Below are 21,348 nucleotides of genomic sequence, written 5' to 3'. Positions count from 1 at the left end.
GAAGTTCTAACTTATCCTCATCATTGTCAGATCTGAACAGAGCTGCCTCCTAAAGAGATGTGAAGCCTTGGAGCAGCAGGGTTAGCTGGGAAAGCAAGCACATGACAGAGACTGACAGACATACCGTGTAAAGCTTTGCATCTACAGCTACATGCAACCACTTGTAATACAGTAAATTACGTATTTTCTAGATTTACAAATACTTGAAGGATACTTGTTTCTGCTTTTGTCAGTGCATTAGCAGAAAACAGGAAATGAATCAGACTGAAATAATAAACCTTGAGAAGAAACACCATGAAATTTTTTGGTCTTACATAAGATTCATTCTTTTAAAGTGACAGAAACTTCAATAGACAAACTGATCTAAAAATCACAGTTTTAACAGATAGTAGAATAACCGTGGATTGTTCAGAAAGGAAAACAAATTTGGGTCTTTTTCTTTATTATGGTATATCACAGGTCTCTTTCATAATCTTTCTGATGCATCACATTTTCAGCTGGCTATTGAATAAATGGAATTTAAGTGATCATATATAAGTGCACGGACTGACGGAACACCAGCCAAGATAAGAAAAGATGGGAGGGCTGCCAAATAAACATCATTGCCAAATTACAGCGAACCCTTCATTTTCTTTCCAGCCTTGCCACATGACAGGCTTTATTTCTAACAGCTCTGAGCCTCTGTTTTACAGATATGCTGTTGATACTGCATTTATATTCCACTAAGAATTCCTTAAATGAAGTTTAAGAAATAAGATACAATGACAACAAGAAAAATTAATCTCAAGTTCTGAAATAACTCTCCCATGCAAGTACAAAATCCTGTCATCCTTGAGCACCATTTCTTCTGGATTTTCCCGTCTCATCTTTAAGAGTAGCAAAAAATAACCATGTAAAGATAGAGAGGCCAACTATTCAAGAAAATATCATTCCACAAAAACCTAAAATGGTAGTCAAAAGTCAGATTATTTTGACTCAGGATGTCACAGGGCATTTTAAGACTGCTGTCTAATTGCAGATACAGAAGAACAGAACCAGGCTATAAACCCAACTAGATACCACACTAATCACCTGAATTTCAATTTTGGACTAAAATATTTTTCCCCCCATAATCAAGACTAGACTACGGGCAGGAAAAAAAAACAACAGAACCGCATCCTGAACAGGCATGGGTTTTTTTCTTAATAAATTTTTCAGCAAACTGACAGCACGTTTTTTTCTCATTTGTGAGGCATTATTAAACTTGCGATCGAATCCCCTTGGAGCATGCGGGATGGCTTTTGTCCGACACTGGTATCCGTTTCAGTGATTTAATCCCAGTCTCCGAATTTTTCAGCGGCCACCTGCAGGGGTCAGAAATGAACGAGTCTCCCCAACCCCATGTGTAACTTCTCTCCGTTCCCAGTCTGGGCTGGGGAAGGGAAAGGATTTGGTTTGGTTTTCAAGGCAGAGGGGAAATCCGATCTCCTCTCAATCACTATACCAGCTACCAACAAAAAGAGAGTGTAGCGGGGAATTAACAGCAGGAGTATTCTGATACTCTGCATATTACAAACATTTCTCAGATAGCTGACCAGGTGTGCACAGTCAAACCAGGTACCACACTCTGGCTCCGAGTGAATTTCCTTTCTTTGTTTTCCTGTACAGCACCGGGTAAAGTAACTCCCCGAAATTCCCATATTCCCCTCTGATTACACATAACATCTAAAATAGCCCACACTTTTTATCAAAATCATTGAGTTAAAGAAAAACCTAGTATTGTAATAGCAACCCAATTATGCAAAAGAATTAGTTTTACTCTAAATCTTTTTTTTTTTCCTCATTATTTTAAATGCCTCGGAAACACATTGATTAGCTATAAACCAGTTTGTAACCACAACTGGCAAGACAGAAAATTTTTAAACTGATGCCTTGAATGTAAAATGCTCCAGCAATTCAAAGTGCTGCCTTTTAAGAAGAGTATTTGTATCCAATTTTTGGTGAGGAATGCAAGCTCCCTTTAACCTGGAACAAACTTGTTACAAGTATTAAATGAAACATAACCTTGAAGTTAAAATTTTATGGACATATAAAAATACAGTAGTATTTCAGTTCTCTAACAAATGTGTTGTTCTTCTTTAAAAAAAAAATCCTTCACAAAATACCAAATACAGGATGGAAAGCAGTGTACTTTATTACGATGTAAACATATTAGCCTATTCTAACGAATAAACAAGGTTATGAAGAAAAGCTTCCTTAAAAAAATTAAAGTTAACTTTATTCTAATGAAACAAAGTACAGTCTTATCTAGCTGTGACAGAGATTTTCCAGTAATTTAACAGCTTTGATGCTGTAACATTCAATAAGGCATCCTGATTAAAAGCAAGAGGAAGTCAGACCAATTAGAGAGCTAGGGAGAGCACTTGGTATATCAAACATAGTCCTTGTATTTACCTGTAATTCACATCTGGTCTGGCTTGTCAATAAGAATAAAATATTTCACTAATCATGGCCTTGGAAAATGAGTCTCTGAACCCACCAAAAAAATGCTGTGAAGTAGAGCTGAACTGATACGACATCTTAAAAATTATGTTATTTCCAGGAGATTACTGAAAGCACTGTTATTACAGAGCATAATATTAAAGGAGCGCACTTCAATGAAAAGTTTTGTTAATACACCAAAGCAAACTAAGTTTTTGATAATGCTATACATACACTTACAAACACGGCAAGAGTATACACATGCAGCATCCTAAGAAGATGAGGGAAAGAAGTCCTTACAGGTTGTATTTGCAGAAGAAATCAACTGTCAGTGAAATCTAAACAAGACAGAATCTCAGAAGCATTTAATACTGTAGTTATATAATAAGAACAACGAAAACAAATCTGCATCCACCACTTTTGAACATTTGATCTATGCATATACATAAGCTTACCTGAAGACAGAGTATCTGCAGGCATCCTGATTAAGCAGCCTTTACCAGTAAAAACTATTGTGTTTTAATTATACTCTTTAACTAATGTCCTGGTTAAGCAGAGCATGAGAACAGATGCTATCTAGTCTATTTTTGGGATACTCTAGGTAAGGAGTCACTGAAGAAGAAAAGACACCGCCCTGCATCATCACTGCAGAAAAAATTAGCTGTACTGTCTCTTCTCACCCAGGGAGCTCATGCCCGAGGAGAGCTTTTCTTTTTACATCACCATAAAAAAAATATGCAACAGATGAAAACAAATCCAGCAAATCTTCTCCAACACTAATTGACAGAATTATTTAGGTTGGAAAAGACCCTCAAGATCATCAAGGGTCTACCCCTCCAAATCCATCACTAGACCGTGTCCCTAACATAACCTTATTGGAGGTGTCCTATACTAATAATTCTTTTCCTGTAAAAGACCCAAGATGAACCTCCCTTTAGATTTATACACATGAATAAAAAACATGTAACAAGGTATTTTTTATTTGTTTGAGAAAGGAAAGTGAAGCTATTTCACTTTTGAAGTTCTTTGAAGTCAGGAGCTTCAATGTTTATTTGAAACCATTTATTTCCTCCTACAGTTCCAAAGAAAACAGTTACACAAATACATTAGAGGAAGCAGGTGTATAATTTCATTGAAAAGCTATTTAAGTTTCTTAAAAAGGAGCTTTATGTCAGCACAGAGGATCTTTCAAACATTTCCTTAAGTTACTTGCTAGAACATATACATTAATATTCATCTTACTACTTTACAAAAGGAAAGCAACCACAGGGTATTATTCCCAGTACTAGCAAGCACTGCTCTATCCTAAGCACAAAATTGAACAATCACAGTTCCAGGAAAACACTGATGTCACTTCCAAGTTGTAAATATATGAAGAAAATCCTCAACATCAACAGTACAATTAAATGGTTAAATATCTAGGGACATGACATTTTAAAAAAACCAAAACAAAACAGAACTTAAGCTAGACTGCAGAATTCTGTAAGATACTACATCATTTGTTTTCAGTGTGCCTTCAGTTTTAATTCAGACTTACTTCTTATTTCATAGATCAGTTATCACTTAAGCTACAGTAATCCCTGAAGTTGTTGAAGACTAATTCAACTATATATAACTAAGAAACTTACTTCAGCAGGAAAAAATATACATTTACAAAATTATACTAATGTGCAGTTAGGCAGCTTGCAGGGTTTTTAGATTTTAACGTAACTTCCTCCAACAAAGCACAAAGCAACTCAGAAGCTGACAGAAACGTGGCAGACACGTTTTACAGGGACACAGATAGACATGAAGTTATTTCCCTGCATTTAAAAATGTTGACAACTAAAGGGAATGCATCTTTTCCAATATTCAGAGCAAGAGGCTCTGGTATAGAGCGGCTTCAGGCTTCACTATGTAGTTTGGGAGTCCTACAGATGAAGCCCCCACTGAACTAGCTTAACAGGTTTGAATTAGTACAAGTATTCGCCCATACCGTCTCTGTTGTGTTAACCTACCTGCAGCAGAAATTCAGAACAGGGCCACCCTGTGCTCTTCAGAGTGAGGTCAAATGTTCAGTTTAAGCTACATCTCCAGATCTGAATGGAAGCAGGGGCATTCGTTTGATGGCTGTAGGTTAGTAAATTCCAAGAGGAGGACATTAATAATAGGACGTGGTAACAGGTCTAACATTTTAAACCACTGCAGCTATTTGCTAAATTAATGTCCTTACAATAGCAGCTAAGCTTCCAAAGCAGCTTGCCACACTATTCTGTGTGACTAACTCCCAAATGGCAATCATTTACCAGAACTTACTCTACAGACCAGATAGAAGTGCATAAGAGTACAGCAGTCCTACAAAAAGCAGTAGCAGGCTTAAAGCAAGGATAGATATAGCACCTCATGGTTAAACAGCAGATGTTATGGGGGAGGAGAATGTAAGCAGTCAGTCAGATTAAATCAAATTGGAAAAATATAACCATGCTATTGAAAACAGAAACTAAAGTAATAAGTTAAATGCATTGTGATTTACCTCATTTTTACAGTTCAGTAACTCATTTATTTCAAGAGACACTAATTTCTTGTTAAAAGAAAGGCTAGTAACTCTTGACTGCCTGACACTTCCCACTGTAAGATTCTATTTCCAAAGACGTTTAGAATCTTCTCAAACTGGGCTGAAAGTTAGGTACCAAGATATTCAGCACCCTTTTTTCAGCTGAACTACTCAAGTCAATAACAAATAAAAACCCCACACTTCAAAAAAATCCAAAACACTTTAATGAAGAAAATTATCTTAGAAAAGAAAATAAATCCAAAACTTGCAATATTTTCTCTGGAAAGGTTTTGCAGTAGCATACTTTGAAGCTGGAATATGAATTCTAGCCTGTGTATCTAGGATGTACATTTTATCAGCATTCCAGCAATGTGAATGTAGCCATGCTTGCAAGTTTTTGGGAACAGAAGAAAAATATATACTCTGCTGAAAATCATCGATCATTTATCTGCTACAATCTCCTGAACTTGACCCAGCCTAGAACTGAAAGAATCTTCCTTCCCTTCAGTTCCACGTGTATAATATGTTGGGTCAAAGTACCAGAAAATAAAGCTAGGAAGCTGACCTGTCCTTTCCAAGATCCCACTACTAAGTAACAGCAATGTGGAAGATACTCCAACTAAATAGGGAGAGGGCAGATTAAACTCAGAGAGAAAGGGGGCTGGAGGGAAAGAGTAAGTGAAAACAAGAATGGATATAGTACAAACTTGCTTAGACATCATCCTGAACAACTGAAGTCAGCAGCTGAATCCTGCACCAAAACAGGACTAGGATGGCTGAACAGGCACTCCATCAGAGTGCTAGAGAGAAAAATAAGAAAAAACGGGGATCACAGAGTGAGGAGACCAACTGGAGTTGTTCAGGGAAGCAATCTGGGAACTCTAGCACAAGTAAGAGACTATGTACCTCATAAATCCAGTGAGGCAGAACTGACTGGCTGATCACAAACACTAGAGGAAAAAGAGTTAACAAGCATGGGCGAAGATAAGAAAGAGACCCTACAAAGAGGAGTTGAAGTGGAAACACAGAGAGGAAGCATCTCCAAATGAGATGAGAGAGACACAATCAGGTTAGGTACTGAAAAGGATATTAATTTAGATTGGCTAAGAGATCTCCTAAAAAAAATCATGACAACTAAATGTGAACACAATTTGGGTAAAACACTGTTAAGTATGCAGAAAGTAAAAGGTACAATGCTGGTGACAAACAAAAAAGCAGAAGAGGCTTGTACTGTCAAAGCCATTCCTCTAGCGCTCATCCTTCACCATCCAAAGACATCCATAAAACCCCCTGCGTAAGTACTTGGATCATACTGTCTAGGGTTGATCCCTATAAAGCATGACAGAGTATTATTAGACACCACTAGCTCAAATAGCAGCGGTCTGCCTAGTGAGTAGCTTCCAAACCGGCTGATATGATTGCAATTATTATTTTTAACAGCTAGGAAACAGCACACAAACTAGATTGGAAATAACTTCATCAAGTAAACAGAATAAAGCTCTGGAGTTTGGAAATGAGAACTGAAGTACACTAGGACAGTTTAATTGCATGGCTTTTATCCCTTTGCCCCTGTAGAATCTTGGCCAGGTTCACACTTACCAGGTCACTACTCAGCATTTTGTTTGTTCCTACTCATCATGCGCCTTATCTTAAAAAAAATAGTAATAAAATACTGCATATAATGCCACACTGAAAGCAGAAATTGATTTCCTCATAGCCCATTGCAGAGCACTGTTATGTTAAGATTAATATTGCTGAAATACTCAAATACCATATTCATCCCACTGAGGCAGCATGGTTATTATCCCTATTTACAGATACAATATTAAAGCATATGATTAAGGATGGATTTATTTATCAGCCTCAGGTGCCCGATCTGAGATACCCAGGAACTTAATTTTTTTCAGGATACGTTACACAGCAAATTATACGTTCAAAGATACCTTCAGCATCAATTGTGTACACACACACACACCATCAGCCCATCAAACCAAGAAATACCACTGATATTACATGGTCAGGATTCAAATGCCTTCATCGGGCAAGAAGAAAATCTTTTCAGTTTTCTGCTTTATTTACATTCTATCTCCAAACCTGTTTAAATGAAACAATGCCCTAGAGACTAAGTTTATTGCAGCCCAACCTAGATGGACTCCCCAGCGGACAGGGCAAATTCTTAGGAATGCTTCTTGCAGGAAAGAAAAAGAAACCAAAAATTACCCCACAGCTGTATTATCAAGGACTGTAACTTAATAAAGGTGGGCACAAAAGGAAATCAAACTATGATTGCTTCTTCAACCTTAATTCTAGCATTTCTTAACGTTTGAGAATCTGACCTGAAACCTTAAGATGACAATAAACTGCATGCAATGGTAGAATCACTTTCACTTTTCTGACATGTGCAATCTTCCACATTACAAAACCAGGGCAAGTCAGTCACCTAATTGCTGTAGAAGCCATACCTGCCTATTTCTAGTGTGCTAATTATCATGGTTTCTGAGGAACAAAGTTAAACTACCAGCATCCTGAAGGCATCTTCCTTGTCTTCCCAACAGAAAGAGTTCTTGCATTCTACACAGTACGAAAACCCGAGCCATTCTTCACCTACAAAATGCACTGTTTTGCAGAATGCCCATTAGAGGAGTTAAAAGTTAGTGCAAGTACATATTGAGTTAGACAATACTCAAAGCCATACTCCAGTCAACTACTCTGATGACCTGACAGTCATGTGATAAAGGTGTATCTAACCACCTCCCTTTTTTGAAGGAAAGCAAATCGTCAAAACAAGGTTTTATCTTCGTCACCAAATATTCCAAACCCACCCATATTCAAGTACTAGTCTACAGTAATACTGTACAAAGCACACATTTCAGAGAGCTGAACTTTAAAGGTGACTAGTTCCAATTTCAGAAGGACTGCATTTTAGAGAGCTTCAGTACCTACACCGCTTATTTAGAGACAAAAGCATCAATCTACCAAGGCTTTCCATGAAGTGTTGTATTTTTTGTTCACTGTACTGCCAACAGGAAGCTACCTCCTTTTTCAAAGTTCTAATTTGTTCTCTTACTGAATGACTTTTACCACAACAGAACTATTATTCTGCCTACTCTTAGAGGTGTGTTTTGACGCATTCCAGGAGGAACACCAATCATATCAAAATACATCTTTATTATTTTTACTTTTAATGACCAGAGATGAACAAAAGCAAATTTACAGAAGGTTTAAGAGAATCCCTTCCACAAATGCAGTATACTGTGGCTTTATGTTAATTGTGCATATGCCATTTCCATATTAATGGATTTAAAAGGCATTCAGTGCAAAGATCCCCACAGCTTGTGGAGATTGCTTAGGTTGAAACTGTGACTTCGAAATTATTTGTTACCCTTAAAACAGAAAGGTGATACTGTATGACCGTTGAGATAAGAAAAAGGATATGATTATGTAGCCCTAAGAAAAACATACAGCAGTACCTCAAACCTCCGAAACAAAACAGAAAAAAGCACCCAATTAGAATAAAATCATGTTACTTGCTTCATATTTTACTTAAACAATACTTCGTCTAGATCAAACCACGACATTATGTTGATAATAAGGACAGGGTGTAGGAGGTGGGAAGAAACAGTTTTCAGTGCTTACTGTTTTAGAGAAAAAGCTGAAGCAGTGCCAGGCAGGACTGAACAGGATGATTCTATTTCTTAACCAATTCCCCAGCAAACACCACCTCCTTCCAAAGCTTCAATTCAACAGCAAAAGATAAGTTTATCTGGCACATCATATACCTTATCTACTAAATTAACACTGAAAACAGGGGAGCTTGTTCTTCCTTTCCCAGACAGGCAAGTCAGCATGCAACCCTAATAACCTGAATTCTTGCAAGGCAGGATCTTTCTCTTTGTTTATCCTTGTTCTCTCTTCACTAGTTAGTTAATCCATTGCCTAGTTCGTCTTGGAATCATCTTTAATTGTTAATAATGGAAAGACTCAGGACTCCTGTGCTGAGCTTACAGGGTGCTCTTCTATTCTTACCCTGGCTGAATTTTTCCCTGGTGTCAGGTCACAGAAGGCAAAGTCTACTTTTCTGCAGCTACACACCACCACCACAGACAAAGTCTGAATGAAAGCGCATTGGCCCATTGCCACATAAGGAGCGTGGGGAGAAGGTGACAGCAAATAGGAACAGGAAGGGGAAGAAAGAAGGAAAGGACAAAAAAGAAAGTAACTAGTCAGATAGGAACTAAGGAGGAAAACACTTTTTGGTCACTAGATACAAAAATTCCTCAGGCCAAATGGAGATGGCTTAAAAACCATGGTGCTGTGAAATTAAAAGAAACAGTGAGAACAATAGCTTTGCAGATTTCTTCTCTGTGTTGTCCCACAAATAAACCTGCACTGACTGCGGAATCTTACACTTCACGAAAGCAAAAGCCTGGCTTCACAGGCTACAAGCACTAAAGAGCCCTTTGCTTAAAAAGGATCTAGAAGTTTGATACCTCCATCTCTGACCCTGAGTAAAAGGGCTCCTGGTCTCCCACGATGTATTTTTAGCAGTGTCATATAAAGGAAAGCTTGACTCCCTTTTTTTGAAAATGCAAAGTCAAACAAAAAGTACGAGATACAACTTCACAGGTAAAATGAAACTAAGAAGGTATTGTGGTTTCCTGCTCTTCTCAAGAAACTGAAGCAAGGCCTTCCACTCAGGGGAAAAAAAAAAAAAAAAAAGTAGTAATTTTAAAGGCTTTATTCTGTTTAGATTTGACTTCAGATAGAGGAACACAAAGCCTGAGCACCTCCATCAGGACACACAGTGAAGTCTTCGATAACAAGTTATTTTTCCAGTACACATTCTACAAAATTTTAAAGTCTCTAACCTTGAACACACTTCACCTTGCAGACACATTTCTTTGCATTAATCAACATATTAGATTGCTTATTATGGAAATGCAAAAGGCAGACCCAAAGTAAGGTACTTCCCAATGGCTGACCAGAAGAAAATGTTTCTCAGCAAGCTTCACCTTTGTCAGTTGGGTCATCTTCACTATAGTCACTATTTATTCCCATGCAAATATCCTTTCCACTGTCAGACATTTGAAGGACAACTGGATGCTCCCTAAATTAAGCATTTTGATATGCAGGAGAAGTATGTTGCAACAAACTTGCATCTTCACATCATGTACAGACCCCATATAGGTGTTCAGTTAATACTTACTAAAACATTTATCGTCAAGGTACTATCAGATATTGATAGAAGGAAGAGTGGCAGCAGGCTGAGCATACGGCTCCTGATTTTCAGGTCATAGAAAGCCTGAAGCACTCATCAATGATCTAATTTGGACAGAATAAAAGCCTTTTATTTCCTTAAAAAAATGGTTTAAAAGTTTCTTCCAGAGATTGAGTTCTGACTGATGATACTGCAGATCTGCTAAAATATCCCTCCCCTTGTCTAGTTTCACTGAAATATACTGTAAGTCCTGTACACCACATAATATACTGTAAGTCCTGTGTACCATGTGCTTTTGGCAAAGGAAATGGATGAATGACACATTTAGGCACGGCACCACCAACAGTATTCTCCTCTGGAATGCAACCATTATGATGCTAAGACTTGTTTTTGTCTAAGAGCAAATAGTTAACAAGGCTACTTTTATATAAATACTTAAAAATAAAAACAAGGCACAGCAACACCAGTGCCACAATGTCATCATATCCAAAATGCTAGCCAGGTAGCACTGTAAAATCCCCATGCCTCAACTAAAACCTTCAGTCCCACCTGAAGTTCCACTGTTCAGTAGATCCCCTGAGGTGCTGTACCCACTTTGCACTCCCTACAAACCATTTCTTGAAAACATACACCAGGTAAATTTGTCTCACCAAAAGTCTTTAACAGTGGACTGAACAGTACAGCTGGAACTGTCTTACAGATTAAGCATTTTCAGATAAAACCAGAACTCGCTTAACTTGATGCAGCTTGCAGAGTTTGGTTTTATGTGAAAAATCTGATCATTAATTGAGAAACTTAAAAAGTGATACTTTTATTTAGTAAGGATATGCAGCATCAGTGAAACATGAGAACAAAGCAACTTGATACTTACTGCAGACAGCTTCTCCAGAGCTAGTCCTCTTGCTGAAGCAGTTCTTCATTCACTAAATGAACAACTGAAGGGGACAGCCAGAGGCTCCAATTTAGAATAACAGCTCTAATCTGCCTTATGGGAGCAACTAAAGGACCTATGGAAAAATGTTTGTTTAACAGTAATTTGTCTCAACTATAAATGGAAACAGAACACAACTGACATAGTCCCACAATGACAGTTTGTGCTGAACAATAACAGGATACTTGCATTAACAGAGTTGTGCTCTACTTAGGAAGCAAGAACAAGTGACTATACCAAACTGAATTGGTACAAACATTTATTTCTGCGAGATGCCCTTCAAATGTCTTGCTGAAAACATCATTATAGGGGATATGTTGGCCTCTAAAAGAGAGGAAGTTTCAATGCCTGAGGAAACACCTGTGTATATGTAACTCTTAAATTAACGCTAACTTCATTATATCTCTTTGCTAAGTTGCTTTAGGTTAAAGGAACTCTTGTACCAGCTTTCCAGACTGCTACAGTATATCTGGATATATGAAGTGAACCTGCTGGAAACTCACCCTTCAGGAAAAAAAACCCAAAACATAAATCTACAGCTATTCTCATCCTGTAAACAGCAATTACAGTTGCAGTGTGCTGGCTACCTGTCCAACGAGATACTAATAGTCACCCAGCAGGTGACTGACTCCAATCCACAGGTTAAGAGTGGAAAAACCTACAGTAATTTTTCCATTGCAAAAAAGTAATCTAAAATGGAAGCACTCCTACTTATCGGATGGATAAACCTCAAGGTAGGGTCAATTCTTCTCAGAAGTATGCCATGACTTCCATGAAAGTGAAGCAAAACACAGTCAAGGCCTTCCTCACTTGCCTTAATGCGGAAAGACCTCAGGGTGGTATCACAAATGACATCTCACAACTCAGCTATGGGGCTTTGCTTCCTTCTCTGAATTCTACTTTGAAGAACTCAAACGGCTGTGCTACAGCTGGTATAAGCCATGCTCACAACAGGAAGAAGAATCCTAGTAGAACCCTGTAATATTCTATTCCCATATAATATTTACAGTTCTTTATAGATATCCATTGCTTTGTTTGGGATCCTTGAGTCAGTGTCTGCACTAAAAGAAAAAACAAGCAACCAAAGCCAGAGAAGGACCAGCAATCAAAGCCAGGGTAAAATACAGTTCTGCAGTGCCTGAGAATTGCCAGAAATGTACATGGAACAGAGATCACTGAACAAAGAAGCCTATGCCGCCTTATGACTCAGATGAGGTAAGTCTCTTCTCATCAAATAAAAAACCAAACTTACAAGAAAATCTGGGATAATGAGGAGAACATGAGTTTACAGAAGTTTGGAAGAAATCTACCGATCCATAAATAGCAGCAATAGACTACATACCTATTTACATAATAACTTGCCACAAAGCACTGAGAAATGAAGTAGTTTAAAACAGAAGAAATCTGACATAACCTTCAAGTGAATACTTAAGAGGGAAGACTGAAATCCTACTCTGAATTCTACTCTCTAGGTCAAACTCAGTTGTTTATTTGGACTTCTACTTCTTTCTGAATTAAAGCAGAGCACACTATCTGAAATCTAATCTATATACAACACAAAAGATGTTTGTTTTCCCTTAGAGATAATTTCACTGAAGACTTAAAGGCTAAACTACTAGAAATTAACTAACAACAGACTAAGTCACAGATAAAACTTCCCCTTCCGAGACTCAGAAATATAAGGAAGTCTCCTCTTGTGGGAAAAAGAAAAAAAAAAAAGGAAAATTAAAAAAAAAACCACTCAACTGTTTGAGGTACTGACACAGCCTCTTCCATATTCTTCCTCTGGAGGGGTAAAAAAAAGGTACACTGCAACACTACTAAAACCAACCAGTACTCTTAAGACTCCATGCAGTTTTCTACCTTCTTGGCGGAAGTCTATCTCCACAGGCAATTCAGATGCTTTTAGTAATGTAAGATCCGACACCATTCTCAGTATCTGGAAGCTGTGTTATGTACACTGATGCATTCGGCTACACATCTTCCATCAGTTAACACGGAGGGGACAAGGGAAACTTAGAGCTAAGACAAATGCAAAATGAAAAAAATCTGAAATCAACTTCTTTATGGGTAAGCCAGTATTAGAATTAATATTTTTATTAGTTTTTCAAAGAGCATTTGCTGACCCAAAGAACCAGACTGACTGGCAACTCTGCCATAAACCAGAAATCACACTAAGAAGAGCAGAGCCTAAAACATGTATCCATCAATCCATCCTAGCCAGGTATTAAAATTCATTCCATTAAGTCTGGTATGTGGTGTTTACATACAATTCAGAAAACAAATCACAAAGCTAATTATGGATGTCTGACCATGGGCCAGAGCAAACTGACCCCATAATGGGGAAAACAAGCTTGACTAAAGGCCATCAGAGGACAGTGGTGCAGAACAGTATAGTTGCATTTCAGAGTTCAAAGATCTTTCTCAGCACCTCTTTACTTGGGTTCAGAAGTCCTGCAAAAAGATTCAGGCATCCTGCTTAGTTTCGCTGGAAAGGTATGGGGGAATCCTTCTAAGGAATACTTTAGTAAGACTAAGTAAGGACCAAGAAGGCCCAAGCAAACAGAAAAAAACCCACCAAACTGGACTAGTTAGGAAGAATCACCTACTCACTGAATAAATTTAGTCTGAAGTTTTGTCGTGGGGAGTAGCAGCTAAATGCTGTTAATTAATAATAGGGGGAAAAAAAATACACATTTTTAATCACAAAAGGCTCTAGCCAACCGCCAAAAGAATTCAAGGGTTTGTGCTCTTTTACAGGTTGGTAACTTCCACATAAAATGAGTTTCTGTAATGCATATATTAATGCTAACTGAGAATCCCATAGCTAAGGGAGTTGTAACGATTCATTTACTAATGGAGAGACCAGGATTTGTACACACTACAAAGGTAAACAAATACATCTGTCAAGCATCTTCCTCCTAAGCCAGAGCTAACATAATTAATCAGAATCTGATGATTGCTCTATGTAAGAAATATGCCATTTGTTTGGTAGATTTAAGGGGAGAGAAGAAAACCACACATGCAACATTTCAGCTCCCCTCTTTTAGAAATAATGATCTGACGTCCTCAAACTCAAAAATAGCTGACAACACAACACAACAGCTAGAATTCATCATTTTATAAATACTGAATCATATAAAACACAGTTGAAACTCTACCATACTTCAAGAAATACAAATATAGAAGAGTTATGCATATGTAAGCTTTTTACTGAATACATTTTTAAGAGTAACATTATTGCTATTATGCAAAAGTGAAACTTTCATTTTCTGGACCAAATAGGCCTAGTTCACATGCAAGCGAAAAAAAAAAGGTGCCTTCTCAGCCTCCTGAGAGCTTTAAGTGTTCATAGTTAAATAATGGTAAGATTTTGGGAGCTGTTAAGTAATATTACACAGCCATCATTTCTAAGCACGCAGGTTAATTCTGTCAGCTGGGCAACTCAGAATTTATACCTCACTTTGACCTGGATATTAAACTGAAAACCTTCTTTTCGAATGAACTTAGTAAAAACCATTTAATCAGACACTGAAGTATGGTTCGACTGACAAGAGGAATTACTTTCAAAAAAATTTTGAGGGGGAAAAAATCGAATTTTTATACATGAATTTATGATTAGTTTTGTCTACAGAATTAAATCATGCAAGTCCTATTTCCCACATTGCCCTTTGCTTTTTAAAAATAACGCTGTCCTTGACAACAATTGAGATAAAGCACTAATCAGTACCAACGCCAACTACAGTATTTTAACAGAAACAAGATTTGTTGTGCTCTGCACAGGGAAAGCCAGGCACGTTTCCAATAAGCGACCACAAGGGCACGAAGGTTTCAAATTTGTATTTCTCTGCTCAGCAATAACTGCACTCTACTACAATCCCTTTGGCGTATCCCAATAACTCCACTCCAGTACTAGCCCTTTGGCAAAGCCCCACTCCTTTCTGTCAGAGAGCACTGGAGCAGGAGGAGAAAGGCAGGACACGTCCCCTGTGCCAATCATCGCCCCTCCAGCCCGCTTACACGCACGCCGGCTCTCAGACTTGTTTGTTACCCGTTTTTCCCTACCCTTGCGAGATGCGCCCGCAGTAGTTGCGATGTGTACAGTGCACTGCCAGGTGGAAAAGTCCCAGCTCTGCAGAAGGATCTGTGCAAGGGAACGCACGGCCAGCCGCCGGCTGTCACCCCCGCTCGTCCCCCCACCGCCTCGACAGCCGAGATGCAACATCCCCGGTCACTTGAAACCCCTCCGCTCCTCCGCGTCCAGGGTGGACAACGGAGCACGGAGAGGTAAACCGGGCACTCTCGGGGGGGGGTGTGCGAACCCTGTCCCCCGGGGTGCGCCGAACGCCGGGAGCTGCGTGCCCTGCTCTCCCCGCGCCCTGCAAGTTCAAGCGCCGCAGCCGCCAGGGCCCCGCCGGCAGCCCCACGCCGCTGCCGGGGGGCGGGAGCCAGGCGCCCGCCCAGGGGCCCCCCGCGGCGCCGCGGCCCACCCGGGCGGCAGCTCCTCCCTGCGCATCCCCGCCCGCCGCGCCGAGGCCAAGCGACACCCGCCCGGCGGCTGCCCCGCTACCGCAGCCACCCGGGGCGGGGGGGGGGGGGGGGGCAGCCCGGGCCGGCCGGGTCTCCCTCCTCCGCCGTGGCTCGGGGCACGACGGGCCCCGCGCTCCGCCAGGGGGGAGCCGAGGGGAGACAATGGGCAGCATGACTTCACCCTCCAGCAATGTGAGGAGCAGCGGCGGACGCCGCCGACTTGCCCCCGGCCGCCGGGACCCCCCGAGGCCGCGGCTCCCCGGGCCGCAGCTGGGACCCACCCGAGCCCTCTCCCACCCGGGCTCGGGCCCCCGCCCAGAGGCGGCTCCGGCTCCAAGGCTCCGCTCCACCCCCTCGCCCTCCGCCACGCTCAGGGCGGCGGCTGCCGGCCGCCGGCGGAGGCCCGAGGCGGGGGACGCCCCGCGCCCCCGCCGAGCCCCTGCGCGCCCCCTGCCCCGCCGCGGGCCCACCCCCGGTACCTGCGAGTCGGCCGGAGGAAGCGGCGCCGTTCCGCCCGCCCGGGCCCGGCCCCGCGCAGGAAGCGGCTCTGTGTGCCTCTGTGTGCCCGTGTGTGTGTGAGGGAGAGGAACGGAGGGGGCGGCGCTGCCGGGGCGGGGCGGGGCCGGGCGGGCCGAGCCGAGCCCGGCGGTGCGGGGCCGGGCAGGCCGGGGCCGCCCGCCGAAGGAAGGCGGTGCCCGCTGGCTGGTTTCCGCGACGCGCTGAGCTCAGCCGTACGGCGGTGCCGCCCCCTCGCCCTCTCCCGGAGGCCGGCGGGGCGGGGCGGCCCCAGCAAGCGGCAGGCGCCGCGGTCCCCCCGGACCCCCGCCGCCCCCCCCCCGGCCGCGGCGGTGGTGGGAAGCGGGGCAGCCTCCCCCTTGCCCGCTCCCTGCCGCCCCGGGGCTCGGCGCTGGCCCGGCTCGGCGCGGGCCGGGCGGCTGCGGTGTCCGTTCCCCGGCGGCGGTCAGCTCGCTGGGCCGACGCGCGGGCACTCCGCGGCGCTGCCCACAGCGGCGGCAGCAGCGCGGTAATTATTTACTCCTCCGTGGCTTTCACACCCGTTGAAATGTAAAAGCGCAAGGCCAAGAGCGAACTACTGAGGCGTTTCGGTGGGGTCAGTCAGCGCCGATTCACTCGCCGAGGAGGCAAAGCGTGCTGTAAAACAGAGGCGTCCCTGCCTGCCGCCGCTCTCGCCATCCGAGATGGAGCCCGCCTCGGCATCCCCCCAGCGGCCCCGGCCCTTCCCTCACGGCGCGACCCTGCTCGCCGTGGCCAAGCGCGGGCAGCCCCCGGCGCCCCGGCCGCCGGCGCCCAGCGGCTGGAGCCCCGCTCTGCCCCGGCCCTGCCGTGGGCTCCCCTGGCCGTGCCGTGGGCTCCCCCGGGCCCTCTGTGGGGTGCCCCGGCCCCGCCGTGGGGCTCCCCGGCCCCTCTCGCTGCCGACCTTCGCGGCGCCTACCGCGGGGTTCGCCCCCCGCAGCCCTGCCTCAGGGGCTGCCCTCTCCCACAGCCCGCTCGCTGCCCCTCACCCCTCTTCTGGGCCAGCTCCAGATCCCCCTCCTCTGTCCTCTGGCATATTTGAAGAATTATTTGCGTACATTAATATTACATCGCTTTTAAACCGTGTGGTCGTCCCCCCCTCCCCCCCCATCTAGTTAATCATTCATAGTGTCTTATGTCATCTCTGGATTCTCTGGAACTGGGAGTTTATCCTGTCCACGTAGGTGACTAGTGATGCTTCTGTTAAGCTGGTATGAAACCCAAAAGCTTACCTGGGAAAAGTTACTAATTACCCAACCCGCGTTTAACACATGCAGATACTGTGAGATGAATAAAATGTGTCATTTTTTCCCACGGGATTTGCAATGTACGCTCTGTGTAAAGCTTGCACGTATACTTACATTTATTTCTGTGTGCAGCTCCATTTAAGTCAATAGGACTACTTCCAGTACATCAAATTAAGAGTGAATACAAGTCATTCCGCAGTGAGATACTTAATCTGAAATGACCGAGCAGGCAATTACAGCAAACAGGGAGGGGAAGTGGAAAATGACGGTAACAGCAATGAGATTATATTGGAGTTTTGATATGTTGTGTACAAATCACAGCAGTTCCTTCTTTGCTTGCAAAAGCCGGTAGCTAGGTGAGTTACTTAGGCTCCAGTACCACAAACGTAGACATGTCGCTTGAGGCGCGTTAATGGCGCTGTTGTATTCATTTGGGTAAGATACGCAGAAGAATATAACCACTTGTAGGGTAGAGTCTTGGCCGTTTTTCCTGTGTGTGAGATTTGGGACAGAGAAATGGAATTACAGAACTGAAGTTCATAAAATGAATGAAGAAAAAGGACAGGCAAGAGTGGAGGTGAATGAGGGAAAGAAAATGAAGAGGGGAACGGAAAGATCACCGTATAGAATAGCGTGATAGGATAGTGAACAGATATTGGCTGGAACAGGAACAGCAAACCATCTTACCAATTCAAACGTGCAACCATCAATAAAACAAAACCCAGCAACAAGGAGTGCAAAGCCGTGCAGTAATGTATTACTTTCTAAATGTCCAGAGGGATTCAGCAAGTCGGTACAAATATTCTGAAGCCTCTTGGCTAATGCTGGAGGACAGGAGGGGAACGGAGCCCAGGCGTTTTAAAATTCTGCACTGGGAGATTGAGCAGTCACTGTGGTGGTCAGATGGTTTCTCCTTGAAGCTGATGGGGGGACAAGCAAACCTCCAGCCAGCCACCCTCCTGAGAGCTCTGCAGCAGAGAGAGCCTGCAGCCAAGTAGGTGTTTTTCATCAGAAGCATTCAAAATAGGCAATTAACAAAATACAGAAAGCACAGGGAGGACAGACAATCTTTTCTGCACAAGCTGTACACAAAAACTCTCAGCGGTTTATTTTGATATGTAGGGAAGATATGTTTGCTTGCTTGCTTGCTTATTATTATAGAACAGGATGACAAAGAGGTATTGCGGAAAAGTTAGGACTGCCCACACCCTTTAACAAAGAGAAAATACCTCATGCACATTGCATTTTGTGAAGCACACAAGATTTATGAAAACAAGGCTGTCTTTCCAAAATGCTTTCAGGAGAACATCTAGGATTGAAACATTCTGGGCATTTAATTCAGTGACTGGCAGAAAAGTACAAAGTATTATATCAGAATACAAAAATACTGTCCTCGAAGCAAAGCTTCTGGTATGTTCTAAGGAGACATAAGCACACACAACGTGCTGTCAAACATGTAAGGGCAAAAATCATATCAGCATGAAGTGAGGTGAGCAGACAGGACCGAGGAAGAAAAGTGCTATTTCTCTCAGTGTTACAGAATGGAGAGAGGATATGATGTGGAAGACCTTACCTTAATTTAGTATATACTTCCTATAATCTTTGCTTGTCTGGACTGCTGTCTTTGGTATAGTTGCAGCATTTACATATGAAACACTGCTATTTCATGTGAAAGGGTACTGTAAAATCCAGAATTTCATGTGTTTATGGTCTTTTCTTTGAACTTATGTTGGAAGAGTATCAAATATGATGGGTAAATGTTTCTATGTCTCCGATGCCACATCTGAGTCTCTTCTGGAAATCTTTATCTGAATATTCAGCCATCATCTTCAACACAAAATTGCCAAAGCCAAACCATTTTTTTTTTCTGCAGATAATTTTATATTTTCTGCAGCCTCTGCCATCGTCTGGTTTCCAATCCATCATTTATAGGGGGAAAAGAGGCATCCTCAACCTCTCCCCTTTTGACACACACACATTTGTGTCCCTGACCTTTCGTTCATCTTGTTCTGAAGAACACTCTTTGTTTGGGGATTCACCACTCTCCTCCGTTTTCCGGCTCAACTGTCTTGCTAGTATTTTTTTTTTTCCTGGAGAGTCTATTTTTAGGACCCCTGGTTTTACTGATCCGTCTTACAGTGTTGCCCCACAGATGGCTGCATTTGCACAAAAAGCATAGCAGAAGATTGATGTGGCAGCAGGAGCAAGTGGCATAGGGAAGGAAAAGAACTGTCTAGATCCATTTTGCCACTGGAGAAAATGTAATATGGAAATGCATTCTGACTTGGAGCTAAAGAAGAAAGGATAAAAGCCTTTGATGAACTAAAATATCTGCAATATCTGTTGATAGCAAAACATGTCTTTAGACTGGGCATGCAAAAATAGGCAATACTAATAAATATCAGTATACAACTGATAAATATCATATTATATATCAGTATAGCTAAGATACAAATTGCACGGGACAGGAATAGGTGTTGAATTATGTCAGGCTTCTGTTTACCCTTTGTGAAAGGTTATTTGTCATGCACTGATTGTCATCAATTGTATTGAGCACAGTAGATTAAAAATACATACTCTGTAAGAAATCCAGATTTGGATTTTCTCAAAAGGCATTATTAACCTGAAGAATAAAATGAAAGGATATTTAAATACAGGGGTACCATGATGACAAACCTAGGATAATGAATTAGCATCAAATAGAGCTAGATGATGTAGATGCAATCTCACTGATCCAAGTTACGATCTTGTGGCAAGATACCAGTAAACAATGTGCAGGTTGAGAACTTTCCAAATTATTGGCACGTCATAAAACATTAAAGATGAAGGCTTCCATAGCCATTTCAAACATCACAGATATCTTAGAGTCATACTATCTGATCTAATCTAATCAGTTTCTGTAGTAGCCAATAAAGAAAAAGCAAGGGTAGAAAATTTAAGATACCTAGAACTACAGCCCCCAGAACATGCCTACTGCAAGAAAGAAAATCTGTTTAAATCAATTAAATGGGTTTGTTTCCAGCCCCAAAGAGAGAGAACAGAAATAGTTAGAGAAATCTGGGTGCCTGAATCCAAAAAATTGCTCCTAAACAATCATATCAGATGTCACTCATAAGGCTCCGAAAGTCTGCAAAAGAGTGGTTTATGAGCTTAGCATCTCTTGCATGCCTAAAACTCCACTCCTGGATGTAGTATTTAAGCTCTGGAGAGTATTCTGGAAGTCAGGTGCCTAAAGGTGAGGAGCTGCAAGATGCACGTGTGATACCTATGTATTTTCTTGGAGCTAGCCCTTTTTAAAGGTCAGTTGCTATCACTGTCTGTATCCTTAAATAGCTTCAATTTGTTAGAAAAATAAATTAAAATCAGTTAAGAGTTAGTTATACTGTGAAAAGCAGCAGACTACCATTTCTGTTGCACAACACTGTTTCCATTCTAGTCCCCTGGGCTTTCCTCCTCTGTTACTCAGAACAGCCTGAAACTTCTGTTTTTCTGGGTTGAGAAGTTACGCGCTTAGTCCCTGCCCAAAGGTGAAATTGTTTCTGGAAAGCTTGAGCAAGAATGTTTTTGCTGTTTTAAGTGTGAGAACAGTGGGGTAGGGGGAAACACTGCATAAAGGTAAAAGTGCTTGAGGGTTTTCTAAATAACTTTTTTATTGGCTTCACTAGATGTGAAGAGATTAAAGTCACGGTGGAAATAACCCTGCTCAGGAAAGGCCTATACTTTTTCTAAAGTTGGTCTCAAATCAGTCAGAGGGTCCTCCAAGCAGCACGTATGATCCATCTTTGCCAGAGCCAGAGAACATTTAGACTTGCCTTTCCCCGAGTAGCTAATATCTGCTCAGATTTAGCTGTCCTTTGAGCAACAAACAGTGCCTCCATATTTTCATGGTGACACA

General features: G+C 42.1%; 1 protein-coding gene across 3 annotated transcripts in view; it reads right to left on the bottom strand.

Moving 5' to 3' along the window:
* Window positions 1–17,247, bottom strand: part of RNF19A (ring finger protein 19A, RBR E3 ubiquitin protein ligase) — a 58,405-nt gene extending 41,158 nt beyond the window's left edge. The window contains exons 1-2 of one of the 3 annotated variants that reach the window (XM_056330582.1): window positions 16,152–16,268; window positions 4,458–4,569 (exon numbers count right to left, since the gene is read on the bottom strand). The gene's annotated coding sequence lies outside the window, so the exon portion shown is untranslated. Of the gene's footprint in view, window positions 1–4,457; window positions 4,570–16,151; window positions 16,302–17,195 lie in introns of those variants that run through there. The other 2 variants (XM_056330580.1, XM_056330579.1) reach the window with 2 other exon arrangements.
* Between the last annotated feature and the right edge of the window lie 4,101 nt (window positions 17,248–21,348).

This window comes from Falco biarmicus, chromosome 3 (assembly GCF_023638135.1).
Source record: "Falco biarmicus isolate bFalBia1 chromosome 3, bFalBia1.pri, whole genome shotgun sequence".
In the NCBI taxonomy this organism is placed as follows: domain Eukaryota; kingdom Metazoa; phylum Chordata; class Aves; order Falconiformes; family Falconidae; genus Falco; species Falco biarmicus.
Note: the sequence above shows the minus strand (reverse complement) of the source record. Positions and strands in the feature narration are given on the sequence as shown.